Here is an 11,049-nt window from a genome sequence, read left to right on the forward strand (position 1 = left end):
ACTATTTTCTCACATATTTCACCAGTTTTTCTTCCCTTTACCATGGTTTGCAATTAGGTAGTCTCCATTTTCAACCGGCTCAAGGCTAAGCTAAGGCAATCCTTTCTTAAACATTGATTCTACTTAAACTCAACCTAATGATTTTATCACATTCTAATAATTTTAGAAAGCCATTGTGATTCTTTCACTTGTTATGCATACAATAAGTCACAACCTATGATCCTTCGTGAAACATCTAGATCCCAGATTCCCTCCAGCTTATCTGATTCATGCATGGTATTGCAATGCCAAGAATATTCTAAACCTTCCTCACACTATGTACATCTTGATCTCAATATAGTAGCTTTGATAAGCAACAGACACAAACTTTATCAATTTGCCACCATTTGTCCTTTGTGAATTATGGCTATATGGACATGTACATCCACACTTCTCTACAATTAAGTCCATTTTGATTATAAATTAAACTATTGCAAACCTACTTTGCTATATGTTTTTTCTCTTATGCCTACATCAAAATGCATTGGCCTCACTATTGGCTTGAATATTCACCATGCCTCACATGGACCCCTTACATATTGTCATAACCGGTAGTGACATGCTTCTTATTCTTTCACATATTGATATAGTGCCATATGAGGTATCTTTTTGGTTAGCTCCCTACCTTACCTAATCCCCTATCCCTTTTACTCAATTCTCTTTTATACATACACGAGCTTACTATTATCTAGTTATCTTTCCCTTTCTTGAGAAAGTACCTCCGTGTAGCCACCAAACTTGGTTTTTCACTTGAATATTGAGCTCATAGTCCTTAGTTTGCAAACAATTCCAAGTTCTTCAAAAGACACCTCACATCACAATAGAGTCTAAACTCGCTCTTCATTACATGAGTTTTAGGGCTTTCTATACCAACAGGGCCTGATCTTTCTATCGTGGTAAAACATAGACACTTGTATATCTTGCTTCCACTTCTAAGCAGGTGTCTATTTGCTTGGAAAGGTAGCATAAATGGTTTAATTTTTCCTTGCAAACTAAATAGTTCCCACGATATTTCTATATTTCAAAACCTTGAGCTTATGCATTCCAATGGAAGATATGTTGTGAGTATGTAGGAAGGACCTCCTCCGCTCCTAACGTCCATCGCGTAGCTTAGCAAGGTGCAAGAAGAGCAGCCACTGATGATACCACTTGTGTGGTAGGAAGCTGAGAAATGAAAGGCTGAAAAGCATAGTCGCAAGGCCAATTTCAGAAGAGAAGCGCCGAAAGGGAACCAACACAGCTGCCATGGGGGCTCGACGGAAGTGCTCTCTCTCTCTCTCTATCCATCTCTCTCTCTCTCTCTCTCTCTCTCTCTCTCTCTCTCTCTCTGTCTCTCTCTCTCTCTCTCTCTCTCTCGCTCTCTCTCTCTCTCTCTCACACACACACACACACACATACACACAAGAGCTGTGGCCACCGAGTTGGGACCAGGAGCCCTAGACTTGTGGCATTGTAGTTGTAGCTTTTCTCGCAAGCCAATTTGCCAACCTCATGCTCTCTAACCAATAGTGGCATGGGAATAGCGAAGACATCCATCTCAATTGTCAATACCTGTGAGGTTATCCATTCCTAAAAAAAGTGGTTCTTCACCCACGCGCACACGTGCAAGAGAGAGAGAGAGAGAGAGAGAGAGAGAGAGAGAGAGGGCACGTTTTGATGTGTGGGAGTGTTTAGTGCTCGAGGATTTCTCCAGCTTTATAAATAAGTAGTATAGATATATAAGTATTAAATTTGAGAGTTGAAGTTTCCTTATGGCCTTAGAGTAGCACTTTAAGTGACACATGGATGACTCTAGGACTCATCTCTCTCTCTCTCTCTCTCTCTCTCTCTCTCTCTCTCTCTCTCTCTCTCTCTCTCTCTAAAAGACACACATATCGGTGCCCCATGCAAGGGTGTAGCAGCTTTTCAATAGGTGTGCTCGTGGTGGTGAGAAAGTGATCGTGGATGTACTAGGTATTCAACTTTTCTATGTCTATCATGCTCTTCTATTTTGGGACTATTTGAGATTCCCAATGTTTGCAATAAGCCAGGTTTTGTGTATTTTTGCCATTAAAATTATCATTTTTTGGCTAGATTTCAAGCTTGCCAATGAAGAAAATGGACAAAATTTTGCAAGTTTTAGTGTCACTAAAGATATTATTCAAATTTCAACCTAAAATTCAAAAGCTTGTTTTATTGTGCAATTTTTATTTTAAGATTTCTTCGATTAGTAAAAATATTTTTGGCAGGCCCTATTCGAGAAACCCTCCTCCTCCATGCCCCCCCCCCCCCCCCTCTCTCTCTCTCTCTCTCTCTCTCTCTCTCTCTCTCTCTCTCTCTCTCTGCACACTCATGTTGTCCCACATAAGGTGTAGGTAGCGCCAATCGACTCCGAGATCATTTGACTCTGACCCTTTGTGCAAAGCTACAACATGCAATGTGCACATTATCGGGGCTAGAAGGAAAATTATACATAAAGGTGCCAAGTGAGAGATTTTAGCTCAACATTATACAATGCGTGAAATCTTTGAAAGTTCTACATTTTTGGAAGTTCAAGTATAAATTTCAAGGCTAGAAAGGGAAAGGGAGTTCTTTATGCTCCGCACAATCTAGCCCGGGCATATCCCAATGGAATCGACATTGGAGGTCATTCGGACCGTCGAATTTAGATTGTCAAGTAAATTTAGGGCGAAAAAGTAAATTCAGGCCAGCAAGTAAATTTGAGCTAGTCAAGATTGTCTCGCACCTTGCACATCAAAACCACGATCTACCATATTCAAGGCATGGGCTCTAACCACCACGCTCACATGCTTTCACTGAAGATCATGGTACTCCTATGCATTACATTGTAAGTGCATATTGATTTGTAAATTTGGGTGCCGATTGCGTGGTCTACAATGCATGCGTGTCATGATATGTCACCTCCACCTTGATCCCATTTAACCATGCCCATGCCATATAGTGCTCGGCGTTCTTTACGGCCTTGAAAATGCGAAGTAGGGCCACAAACAAAAGTAATCACCCTTCAAAATTGAAGGCTGGAGTGAAACTTGATGGCCTTGCTAAAGAGTTTAATTAATATAAATATAGATATAGTACTAAGGTTGGACTTTTTGACAGACAGAAGTCAAAACTAAGTCTTTTCATTTTCTACCATTGAAGTACTTAACTAAGTCTTTTCATTTTCTACCATTAAAGTACTTGCTACTTACCCTTCACTTTTACGTTTCAAACCAAATGACTTGCTATTTACCCTTCAATTTTACATTTTAAACCAAATGTTTCTTAAGGTTCTTGAAATGAAGGAGAGAGTGACACATGGATGCCCTCTCCTTCCTTGAAAATTTTAAGTTCAATTATATATAGTATAGATATACGTGGATATATAAATATAATAAAAAATATATATTTATATGCACACACTTATACACAGACACACATATATATATGTTTGTATATGTGTATGTTTGTGTATATAAATAAAAACAAAAATAAATAAATGAACAATATAATAAAAAAAACTTATTACTATATATGTGTGTCTATGTATATGTGTGTGCATATAAATAAATAAATATATATATATATGTGTGTGTGTGTATAGAATTTATTAGCAGTATGCAAGGTGAGGTTTCAGCTTAGCATTCTAAAAGAATAGAATGTAAGAAAAGTCAAGCCATGTGAGAAAGTGAAATGAAAGGTGAAATAACAAGTGAAAGGGTCACGACGGCTTTCAAAAACAATAAGAAAGTGATAAAATTGTTTAAATTGGATTAGTGTTTCGAAAAGGATTGCATCCGCTTAGTTTTGAGCCGATTGAAAATCGAGAGAAAAACGATTGAAATATGTAAGAAAGTCGTCCAAACATTTTGCAAATCTCAAAATTTTTCTTGTCTTTCCGGTTTTTTTCTTGTGAGGAGGAAACTCGATCAGCAGCCGCTTAATAAAAGAGACTTTCTTGAATGTTAACACTAATTGGAATCAATGTATATAAGACAAGAAATGTAAAGCCATGTGAAGTTGTGAAATAAAAGAAACTAATAAATATATGTGTGTGTGTAGAATTCATTAGAATTATGGAAGGTGAAGCTTCACTTTAGCATTCTAAAACAATAGAATGCAAAAAAAACATATATGTGTGTGTGTGTAAAATTTACTAAAATTATGTAAGGTGAAACTTCACTTTAGCATTCTAAAACAATAGAATGCAAGAAAACTAAAGACATGATGTGAAATGAAAGGTAAGTCTCCATCATCATCATGCACTGAAAGCTATGAAAGTTCCCCTAACCTAGCCCAACACTAAGGGTTTCTTTTAGAAAGCCAAAAAAATTCATTTAATATTTTAGATTCAAAATAATATATAAGATATGTCTCAATCATCACCGAAAACAATGAAAGTATGCCTCTCCATTAGCTTCTTTTAGAAAGCCAAAGTAATCACCCTTCAAAATTGAAGGCCGAAGTGAAACTCCATGGCTTTGCTAAAGAGTTTAAATAATATAAATATATATGCAGTACTAAGCATTGTGACTTTTTGATAGAACTTTCACTCCATGGCCTTGCTAAAGAGTTAAAATAATATAAATATATCTATACAATATATAATTGAGATTAAAATTTTCAAGGAAAGAGGACATCCATGTGTCATTCTCTCCTTCATTTCAAGAACTTACTTTAAGAAACATTTGGTTTGAAATGTAAAAGTGAAGGGTAAATCAAATGTAAAAGTGAAGGGTAAGTAGCAAGTACACTATAGTAGAAAATGAAAAAGTCTTTAGCAAAGCCATGGAGTTTCACTCTGGCTTTCAATTTTGAAGGGTGATTACTTTTGTTTTTGTAAAGGGTGGCTCTACTTCGCAGTTTGGGAAAATAACGAGCAACGAGCTATGTCACACGTCGATAAGTTGGTCCGTCTCGAACATGCGTGTATGCGTGCGCACATGTGTACATCTGTGTGTGTGCATGTGTTTGTGTGTGTGTGTGCGAGAGAGAGAGAGAGAGAGAGAGAGAGAGAGAGAGAGAGAGAGAGAGAGAGAGAGAGAGAGATGTGGCACATCGCAGGTTTGAGAGGTTTTTATTTTCTACAACACTATCCTGTGTGTCGCAGGTCTGTGTGTGTGTGTGTGTGGGTGTGTGTGTGTGTGTGTGTGTGTGTGTGAGAGAGAGAGAGAGAGAGGGCCAATCCCATTTAGTCCTGCTGAGGAGTGCGTATGTGTATTTCTTTCGAAAGAGAGAGAGAGTGCCATTGATTGGCCTTGGTGCTTGACAAAGAATTCTCCCTCCCCTCCCCCGCCTTAAACTCGATCATGAACACAACCCGCCATTTACTTCATGTATAACTTCTCAAATGTTGCCATGATAGGCCTCATATAGTCTCCTCTATCAACACCCCTGGTTGCCAACGCTGATCCGCCACGAGCCCCACACCCTTATACAACCTCAATCCTCTGCTCGTCGGGATGCCAAGACTCTGGATCCAATACATGTCCCACTCGCCACAAGCGCTTGCTGAGCCACCTACTCCTCTACCGTTGCCTGTCCGCCACCCTTGATCCCGATGAGCTCCATTTTTGCCTAGCTGCGATCCTCCACACCACGAGAGAGAGAGAGAGAGAGAGAGAGAGAGAGAGAGAGAGAGAGAGTCCCACATTCGTCTCCACACTTTCTTCGTCTTTTTTCGGCCAGTTAGCGAATGCTACAATGTTGAGAGCTCCACGTGACCATCTAGGCTTTTTAGCTTTCCCAAGTTTTCACATCTCAAACTCTTGACATACGCAAGAAAAAAAGGGTTCTGCAAAGGGGACAAGTGGCATTGCTTGATGCAATAGTGCTCACGGCAATGGTCGTGCAAGGCAGGTCCTCCATTCAATGTTTGCTAAAGATGTGTCTCAGCTTAATATCATGCCGTTTTCAATTTTAAAAATTCCGTTTGAGGGCAAGGGGAAAAGGAGAAATCCCACCCAAAATAGAGAAAAATAGTGTAAAAACCTATAAAATAAACCTAATTTTCTAAATTTTCTCTTGAAAAATTAAAGGAAATCAATTTTGTACGTTTGAAAAAATGATTTTTCTAGAACACTGACTAAAATTATACTATATATAATTGAGATTAAAATTTTCAAGGAAAGAGAGGGCATTCAGGTGTCACTCTCTCCTTCATTTCAAGAACTTACTTCAAGAAACGTTTGGTTTGAAATGTAAAAGTGAAGGGTAAATAGCAAATACATTGATGGTAGAAAATGAAAAGACTTAGTTTTGACTTCTTGTGTCAAAAATTCACTATACTTAGTACTATAAATATTTTTAGATCATTTTAAGTCTTTAGCAAGGCCATGGAGTGAAAATTTTCACTCGAGTCTTCAATTTCCAAGGGTGATTACTTTTGTTTTTGTAAAGGGTGGATCTACTTTGCAGCTTGGGAAAATAACGAGCAACGAGCTGTGTCACACGTCAATAAGTTGGTCTACCTCGAACGTGTGTTGCGTGCACGTGCGCATGTGTGTGTGTGTGTGTGTGTGTGTGTGTGTGTGTGTGAGAGAGAGAGAGAGAGAGAGAGAGAGAGATTATGTTTCATTTTCTACAGCACTATCGTGTGTATCGCAGGTCTGTGAAAGAAACACACACACACACACACACAGAGAGAGAGAGAGAGAGAGAGAGAGAGAGAGAGACTTCTTCATTATTTGTTGTAGCTTTGTGTGTGTGTGTGTGTGTGTGTGTGTGTGTGTGTGTGTGTGAGAGAGAGAGAGAGAGAGAGAGAGAGAGAGAGAGAGAGAGGGCCAATCCCATTTAGTCCTGTTAAGGAGTGTGTATGTTTATTTATGTTTGAAAGAGAGAGAGAGAGAGTGCCATTGATTGGCCTTGGTGCTTGACAAAGAATGCTACCCCCCCCCCCTTAAACTCGATCATGAACACAACCCGCCATTTACTTCATGTATAACTTCTCAAATGTTGCCACAATAGGCCTCATATAGTCTCTACTATCAACATCCCTGGTTGCCAACAGCTGGTCCGCCACGAGCCCCCACACCCTTATACAACTTCAATCCTCTGCTCATCGGGACGCCAAGACTCTGGATCCAATACATGTCCCACTTGCCACAAGCGCTTGCTGAGCCACCTACTCCTCTACAGTCGCCTGTCTGTCACCCTTGATCCCAACGAGCTCCATTTTTGCCTAGCTGCAACCCTCCACACCAAGAGAGAGAGAGAGAGAGAGAGAGTCCCACATTCGTCTCCACACTTTTTTCGTCTTTTTTCGGCCAGTCAGTGGATGCTACAATGTTGAGAGCTCCAACGTGACCATCTAGGCTTTTTAGCTTTCCCAAGTTTTCACATCTCGAACTCCTGACATAGGCAAGAAAAAAGGGGTTCTGCAAAGGGGACAGGTGGCATTGCTTGCTCCAACAGTGCTCACGGCAACGGTTGTGCAAGGTGGGTCTTCCATTCAATGTTTGGGAAAAATGTGTCTCAGGTTAATATCATGCCGTTTTCAATTTCAAAAATCCCGGTTGAGGGCAAGGGGAAAAGGAGAATTCCCGCCCCAAAATAGAGAAATATAGTGTAAAAACCTGCAAAATAAACCTAATTTTCTAAATTTTCTCTTGGAAAATTAAAGGAAAGCAATTTTGTACGTTTGAAAAAATGATTTTTCCAGAACACTGAAGTGATTGCATTGGAGGATGATCAATACCAGTCAAGGGTATTGGCCTTGGTCTTGGAGTTAGCAATCGTTTGCTCATTTGGATCCTCCTTGGTGCTACATACCTAATGTGGCCTCCCCCTAGAAATGATGATTCCGGTCTCTTATTGTAGGGCTGCCTCCATTGTGACTCCCTCCATGTCATTTTGCTTACATTTAGAGCCTGGTCACTTTGTAATCGCTAAATAGCCTTCCAGCTTTGTTTGCAAGTCAAGAAAATTGGTGGCTTTTCGAAGATAAATGCTTGATTTGATTGAGTGATGAGACAGATTTTGAGCAAGTTCTTGCTAACCGAGAGGGCCTCAAAAGTCGACCATGTGAAAGGCTATGCCCGTTTCGAGGCTCTTAACCACCACAATTAGATAGGTAGAGAGAAAAGAGTTGGCTCGTGATCGAGCAGAAAGTAGGCTCGCTGGTACACACGACTAGGCTCTTCGCCTCTCACATGCTTCATTTTAATACTACAAACTAGAGAGAGAGAGAGAGAGAGAGAGAGAGAGAGAGAGAGAGAGAGAGAGAGAGAGAGAGAGAGAGACCATCCTTAAAGGTCAGATTGACCTATGGGACTGAGTACAACATGGAACATGCTCAAAGACTATGGATATAAGGGTGGCCATTGACAAGTTGAATCCATGAGGTGGCTAGGAGAGAAAGGTATGTAGGCCATGGTATGGGCTAAAATGTGGGTAAAGCAAGTTTGATGTGATCAAAATCTAAGCACTCATGTAGGGTATGATGATCGCACTCTCAAATTGTTAAGGCATATAATTCATGTACAAAAAGAGACTCTTCTCCATGTAGTGCCTCAATGCTCTGTCTCACATTTAAGGGAGTGGGGGCGAAGCCAATTGGCTGCTATGGTATAAAATATGGGTAAGGGAAACCATGTGAATGGTTGAATACATTCTGCTCTCTCAAAGAAGAACATGCATGTGTGTATGTTTGTTTGTTTTTGTGTGTGTGTGTGTGTGTGTGTGTGCGTGTATTTTGCAGCACGCCCTTTCTTTTAGCATGATGCCCAAAACTCTTGCAAAGAGAAATGATTGAGTGAACTTTCATTGCATTCACATTTTAAGGTGCCAATGGTGCCCAAATGTACACAAAAAACAATATGCGACTTATATTACTAACATGCTTATGGTTAATTGCAAGAGACCTCAACATCCATGTGACGAGTCTTGGTAGATGCAAGTGTACATGCTTGCTAGATTGAGTGAATCCAGCCTGTAAGTTTTGAAATTTACCCATATATAGAGACAAAGTTGCTATAGCTATGCAATCACCCCCAGGTCACACACCCATCATGAATACTACCTTTGAGAAGCAAACGACACACTACTCACCAAATCAGTTGTGCATACCAATGGCAAAGTTTCTTCTACTACTATGTCATGTAATGTTGGCATGTTGGGTCATGGCTGGTACATGCATCCTAAGTGCCAACAAATAGCAGTTGATGACTTAGTTGATTGTGATGCCCCAAATGCAAGACCAAAACTACACGAGAGAAGCATGGGAGAGTTGCTATCATGACCAATGCCTTGATTGGTAAGGATGGTGAGAGGGGATGCTAATGCATCTAAAGAATTCATCGTTCAATGCAAACACTATATCCAAAGAAGGATACCAGCTCTTTATTAGTCTATGCAGAGGGCCACTACCACTCACCAGGGTTCCATATCAATTGTGTGAGGGGGACGTCTCTAGCCTAATCGCAAATTCCTTGCCTCCTTAGAGAGAAACATAGGATGTTAAGACAAGACATCATGCAAAGGGAGCCCATTACTTAACTCATTCCCAAGGGACCTCAAATTGACATAATAATTCTTGACCCAACAAACACACACACACACAGATAGAGAGAAGGAGGGGTAGGGGGTGGAACAAACTTGTCATGATTAGGAGGAGTATGTTGGAGCTTGGCATGACCAACTGGAAGGAGATTTGTCCTTGGTCAATCCACAAGAATATTAATGTGGAGAGTAGCTACACTTTATTAGTTGTTCGATCTTACACTCGAAAAGGTAGACATAGTGTTGAACCAAAAGATAGATTTGTGCTTGGTTGATGTGAATGTGGAGGGCACTTAGACCTTGTGTGTTGTCATACATTGTCATCTAGAAAGTAGTTATAGTGGTGGTTGATGTACAAGTGTATTAAAGAGCTATAAAAGCTCACATGAGAATCATAGGCCTTTGCCCACATTTACCCTCCTCCCTATGAAGGGAAAGGGAACAATGGTTGCTTCAACTGACGCACATGTAGCCGCAGCAAAGCGCAGGTCACATACTAGTATGTAGTACTAAGTATTATGACTTTTTGACAGACTGAGAAGTCAAGACCAAGTCTTTTCATTTCATGAGTGTACTTCCTATTTACCCTTCACTTTTACATTTCAAAGCAAATGACTTCTTACTTATTCTTCACTTGTACATTTCAAACCAAATGTTTCTTAAGTTCTTGAAACGAAGGAGAGAGTGACAGATGGATGCCCTCTCCTTGCTTGAAAATTTTAAGCTCAATTATACATGTATAGATGTATTCCTGTAGAAGTTTACTCACTTGCTACTTCAAACCACAAAAGCATTACTTAAGTGAAAAATTGCTTCTAGGGGTAGTTGTAAGTTTATCAATGTAAATGGGAAATATGAAGCCAATCTAAACAACATTCACAGGTGCTATGTACACTAACTTGTTTGAAAGTTTCTTATTATTCACCATCTAGGGCTCTTGCGCATTCAATCACATTACACTTCATGTGAAGCTATTAAAAAACAGAAGTGACTTTGATTTTGTTCATTGTCTTGTAGGATCTCTCATAATTCAACCTCTTTAAGACTACAAGGCAAGTATATGAAAGCAAGATTGGTTACGTTGCTCTCGTAGCAACCAATTTTTTAGAAATTGTATAAAATAAAAACAACCCTTCTTTTGTTTTCAATTTGTAGATAAAAATAAAATTTTAGCCCCACATGATATTGCTACATAGCCACAAGGCGCACCCCAATGAATTTAATAAGTTCTATACATCTCACAATTTTTTACTTTTGGGGGTGTGTGTATGCGCACACACTCATATCACATATGCACATGTATGTATGTGCATGCATGCGCAAAATTAACTCTAACACTTCAAATTTGAATCTTATTGCCACAATTAACATCATGCCTTCATCGTTAAAAAGTTAATGAAAATTTGAAATGGATGTCTTTCATATTAAAAAAGAGAACAAAAAATATATGAATTATAATGAAGTAATTTAGAATTTTAAATCATAAGCTTCATCGGCTAAAAAATTCTCTATGAAAGTATTAAAAGATATATA

This window comes from Adiantum capillus-veneris, chromosome 30, assembly GCF_014529385.1.
Source record: "Adiantum capillus-veneris isolate H3 chromosome 30, ASM1452938v2, whole genome shotgun sequence".
NCBI classification, from domain to species: Eukaryota; Viridiplantae; Streptophyta; class Polypodiopsida; order Polypodiales; family Pteridaceae; genus Adiantum; species Adiantum capillus-veneris.